General features: G+C 38.9%; 1 protein-coding gene across 2 annotated transcripts in view; it reads right to left on the bottom strand.

Annotated features, from left to right (window-relative positions):
* jpt1b (Jupiter microtubule associated homolog 1b) overlaps positions 1 to 6,000 on the bottom strand; it is a 38,072-nt gene that overhangs the window by 22,413 nt on the left and 9,659 nt on the right.

The raw sequence follows: 6,000 nt of genomic DNA on the forward strand, positions 1-6,000 counted from the left end.
CCAAGTCAAGCCATGACAGTCGAGTCTTTTTTGGATATTTGTCAAGCAAGTCTCAAGTCCTAAATTTTGTGACTTAAGTTTGACTCGAGTCAAGTCATGTGACTCGAGTCCCCCATCTCTGGTAATTAGGCAAGTTATTGTATAACAGGTTTGTTCTGTAGACTACATTTACATTTAGTCATTTAGCAGACGCTTTTATCCACAGCGATTTAAAAACGAGGATAGGGAAGCAATTTACACAACTATAGACCTTTTTCTTGGAGCGCAAAATTACCCGTTATGCTTTGCGTGTATGCGCAAGGAGAATGCGAAGAACTTCCGGTCGGCAGCTGATGCGTGTAAACAGTCACATTTGGACAGCTTTGAATTGATCGTTTTAATCTATTTTACCTGCTTTTATCCTCTTTGAACTAATACTGTTGTCCATCAGCAGCATCTCCTGGACTGATCATTTAAAGAAATGCCATCTAATAGGATGGAAAACAGCTGCTGTGAGGCGTTTTCCCCTCGTTGTCAGACGGCATCTTCTGCAGTTTAAATGAAGCCTCGTCATCGCTAAAGTCAACATTTTCTCTTTATTTCAAATATATAACCAGCCCAAACAAATGTAGCTCACCAAAATGTTTGACACACACACATAGTCTCACTGACACACTGATTTAATAACTGACAAAGGGAAAATATAAGCTAGTTTCATTTCGAAATGACAGAAAAACACAAACCGTGGTAAAAACAACACACAAAATGAAACACAAACGGCTCACGATTAGAATGAACAGCAAATCAGCCAGCAGAGGATCAATAACAGACTTTTATTGGTGATTTTTGTAAATTGCACGACTTTCATACCTGTTAAGTTTCATGCCAGTACTCTGGTTTGCTCTCTCTCTCTCTCTCTCTCTCTCTCTCTCTCTCTCTCTCTCTCTCTGTGTGCGTGTGTGTGTGTGTGTGTGTGTGTGTGTGTGTGTGTGTGTGTGAGCCGCTGAGCTAACATCTGACAAGCCGGGAACGCACACACGCACTGTATTTCTGACGGCAGACACGTGAACTAGGAGAGCGTTTTTCTCGTATTTTTGACGCGCTTGAACCACACGTGACAGATTATAACGGCTTTAACACACACATTTCTAAGTTGTGTGTCACAAAAACACTCTGTTATCCATTAAAAACGTTATTGAAACCCATTTTCGGAGCGCAAATTACCAGTTGTACACGCTGTAAACGGAAGTTTTTAGCATTCTACCGGAAAACGCTGGTCGCTATGGCGCCCTCCATGCAGCAGCCATGAAAAAGGTCTATAAGAGCAACAATGAATAAGTGCTGTAGCCAAGTTTTAGGTGTGTAAAGAAAGTGTAAGAAGCAAAAAATTTGTATTTTTTCATTTGTAGTTAGTGGAGGAGTCAGAGAGGGAATTGCAAATTAGAAAGGAAAGTGGAGACTAAATAGTTGAGCTTTTAGTCTTCGTTTTTTGAAGACAGCGAGTGACCACAAAAAAAAAAAAAAAATGGCGTAAGGGGGCTAATAGTATTGACCAAAAAGTGGTTTTAAAAAAAATTAAAACGACTTTTATTGTAGCCGAAATAAAACAAATAAGAAAAAATATTAGGAAATACTGTGAGAAATTTCTGAATCTGTTCAACATCATTTAAAAAAATATCTGACAAAGAAAAATATACATGAATCCTCCCTCAATATCCCCTAGTCCCAGATCCAAAATATGAATCCATGAACTCCAAATCAAACCTCTGAAAGGTGTTCGCTTTTAGAGATATTTGCGTATGAATATCTCGCTTTCTTTTAGAATATTATCTGAATATTCAGATGCACCAAACGCTGAACTGTCAGACGAACGCCTCCACAGAGAACAACCAGAGCGAGTCTGGAGCATTAGTGCAGAATAAAAGCTGAGATTATCCTGATATATTAAAGCTGATCCTCTATGAGCTCCAGCACGGCTAATCACAATGAGAAAGCAGCTGCGGGAGCTGAAGATGCAGCATCCTGTCAGACTCTTAGCATCTACACGGGAAGCTCCCTTATGAGGGAACGACACTCAGAAGTGACGGATCTGGAGCAGAAACGCACAGAAAACACAGGAGTTTGATGTGCTGCTCAACTGAAGTCAGGACACTGGAGGCTGAAATAGGTGGAAATCAGACTGCTCGTGTTTGCTGTGCAGCACGAATAGCAGAACACACAGAATTTCCTGAAAATATTTTAAGGGAAATCTTTATTGTTATTATATGTAAATACATACCATAGCTCCACACAGATGCATTATGTATTTTTTTAATTTAATGCCATGTCAGCAACCAAGGCTATTTTAATGGCAGGAATCTTTCAACAATAAATATACAATTTAAAAATCAACAAACAAAATAAAACATCAATTAAATAAGATTTTTTGTGTTAATACATGATAAAAATTCTAAAATCTTTTCTGGTTTCACTTTGTTAAAAATGTCCTTCAAAGAGTTCATTACATAAAAAAGGCTTCTGGAATCAGTAAAAGCAGGACAGTCCAGTAAAATGTGTTTTGTAGTAAGAGGAGTTTTGCAGCACAAACACTGAGTAGGGTTTTCACCTTGGAGCAAAAAACCATGTGTAATTCTCATATGCCCAATACGACATCTGGTAAAACGACTTGATCAAATCGATTCTTAAAATGTCTTAAAATTCTGTGTGAAATTTCAGGTTGGATTTCATGTAATTTATTGTTTTTTAATGCATCCCATTCCTTTTGCCACTTGTTTAAAATGTAAGCGTTGATAAAAGGTTTCTGTGGAGCGATGGACCAGCTGGCGTGGCTTTTCTTCTCCTCTCGGCTGTTTTACAGCGTTACTTTTGGATACAGAATCGAGCGCGTGTCTGCAGAGTTCTCCACCATGTCTATCATACATCAGCTGTGAGATCGCCGCTGCCGCCTGCCGCTTATCAGCATCACTCATCTGAAGAGCGCAGCGCGCAAGAGCCAATCGCAACCGTTTTTGTTGAGGGTGTGACCAATCAAAGGGGTGTAAGAGAACTAGACAAGGATGAAAGTGAGCTGGATGTTTATATTTGTTTATATTATTTGCTAAATGCTCGTTTTGTTTAAAGGTACAGTTTACATATCTGACTGTTTGTATTAAACGACAAAATTGTATTACAAATAATATATAAAAATAAATATATTCATACATTTTACTACAAGAACTGCTGCTGTGAAGAAAATATAAAACTGTGTATGGAAAGCATCTTCAATCCACCGTGATGCACCGAGATATCGATTTGAACCGAATCGATGGCATGATAATCGTAACCGAACCGTGAGACTAGTGTAGGTTCACACCTCTACCAACAGGGCTAATAGTTAAAATAGGCAGGGCAAGAGAGCTGCTGCACTGAGTCTGCATTCAGACCCGGAGATTGAGGGAGAATCCTCATTTATAGTGTTTACATGAACACACTTATCTTTATAATGATATAAATTGTGGTTATGTGTATATGAAATTACGAATAACAAATGTAGCAGGGCATTAAATCACTGTTTATTTTTTTGCATTTTAACTTTGTAAACTATTAAATCATTTGTCTCTTCACGGTTTGCGTCTCATTTTGTGAACCGACTGACAGCAGTTGTTCGCTTTACACACTCAACAGGATAGTATATGTATGTAGTGTCGTCCCAAATGGCACACTAATGTTTTTTTACTAAGTGGAAATTCAAACCGTTTCCCTGATGACGTTTGACGGTTGCCAAATCGGTGAAATAAACAACCGAATTATCAAATAATACCTGCCGTGAGTATTGCCACATTCACCATCGGGAGGCTCTATAATCACTCTCATAGGAGAATTTTGCTTTCACCATCCAATATTCACCTTATTCTCAGCTGTCGAGCGGGCGCTGCCATTTGAATCTTTTTGTCTCGCGACTTCCGGTCACATTCACTTTCATTCATTTTTTGACGTTAACAACTGCTCATTACGCTGCTTGATGTTGCAATTTAATATTTTCTTATTATATTATTCTACTTGGTCTGTATAGTCATGCAAACATTTGTTTGTTGAGCAAGTAGTTTGGCCATTTTCTGCCGTTTATTATTCCTAGTCATTTCTCCCATAGGCGACTGAATCGGAAGTTCTAAGACAATCGCGAAAACAGGCGCACTTCCGCATTTTAGAATAAGGTCAATAAAGTTATTCAACATGTGCGTCCGATAGCTCCGCTCCTTTCGCTACGTAAGCAAACCTGCGGTCGTTGAGTGCATGAAGTGTCCATCATTACACAATTTTAGCGGCTGAATGAGTGCATCATCCGGGTAATCAAAGTGCACTTATTATTTTTAGAGTTTTCAGTGTGAACGCACTACTTACACTATTTATACTACAGAATGGCGTAGAATAGTGCATAAGTATGCGATTTGGGACGCAGCTAATCTGTTAAATAAGGTACTAGGACAGTATCATGTGTTAGCTGTGGCTAATGTTTACCTTACGGCTGTATGATCAAAGGGAACGCCCTTTTCTTTTGTCCCGTTTTCTCCTGTTTTGTGGTTAGTTATGGAGGTTAGTATTGTATGTTTTATTTACAGAACTTTATTTTTGGTTTAGGTAAGAAATTTAATATTAGGTAGCGTACCTTGATTTGTTTGTCGTTTTGGCCTTTTTGTTCCCTGATTCTGATATTGATCTTTTTGTTTTATAAATCTGATTCCCCTTTTTGACAACTTGGCCTGTGTGTGTGCGCTTGGGGAGCAGGAACAGGGACTCCGGGTGACCTCTTTTAATAGCGGTCATCCTTAATCTTATGTGAGTAGCGAGGTGCATCCGCCACGTAACACTAGGCTTAAAATGTTTTAATTTTATTCGAGATTTCAGGTTGTTTTTCATCTAAATGTATTATTTTCTAATGCATCCCACTCCTCTTGCCACTTATTTAAAATGCAAACGTTGATAAAAGGTCTCCGCTCTGGAGGAGGAATTTGGCATTCGTTCACCACTTGCTTTAAAGTGTCCTTAGCAGCTTGAACTTTTATAAAAAATTAAGAGAGGGGGGCGGAAAGTAAAAATAAACGCAATATTTATACAATTACCTCCCCAATAAAAATGACCTCAAACATTTTAGGAGACTTCAATCTTTCCAAAACATAAAAGCAAAGAAAATAAGTCGTCATTGACATCAAATAATGTGTTGATAATCTTAAGAAACTCAAATCAGCATGCGAAATCAGGCCACAGCCAGCAGAGAAACACATGACAGAGTGCTCGGCACTCACAGACTGAACTACTGCCTTCATCATGATGTCACACACCACCATTCCTGACATCATGACTCACTTCCTCACTTACTGGACAGTCCGGAGATCAGGAAATGACATCATGCTGTCAGAATGCGGACACACACTCATGGCTGTCTGTGAAAGCAGCGACTTTCTCCACACGGAAAATCTTACAAACGCAGCTTTGGAAACTGAATAACAGATAAATCTGAACACTGAATCTGCTCTCATTACTGCGCATCACCAAAACTAAGCCATTAAAACCACATGAGAATTGCTGAGACAGCCGGACGACTTTAATATTGAAATTACCACCTATTTTACAGTCTAAACCCCTGAATTACACATTCAGCTTCAGTTATGTTCATGTGTGTGTGTGTGTGTGTGTGTGTGTGTGTATTTGTGTGTGTGTGTGTGTGTGTGTACGTGTATGTGTGTGTTTGTTTATTTGTGTGTTTGTGTGTAAGTGTATTTGTGTGTGTGTGTGTGTGTGTGTGTGTGTATGTGTGTGTATTTGTGTGTGTGTGTGTGTGTGTGTGTGTGTACGTGTATTTGTGTGTGTGTTTGTTTATTTGTGTGTGTGTGTGTGTATGTGTGTGTATTTGTGTGTGTGTTTGTGTGTGTAAGTGTATTTGTGTGTGTGTTTATTTGTGTGTGTGTATTTGTGTTTGTGTATTTGTGTGTGTGTGTGTGTGTGTGTGTTTACGTGTATTTGTGTGTGTGTGTGTGTGTGTAC

This window comes from Danio rerio, chromosome 3 (genome assembly GCF_052040795.2).
Source record: "Danio rerio strain M-AB ecotype USA chromosome 3, GRCz13ab, whole genome shotgun sequence".
NCBI classification, from domain to species: Eukaryota; Metazoa; Chordata; class Actinopteri; order Cypriniformes; family Danionidae; genus Danio; species Danio rerio.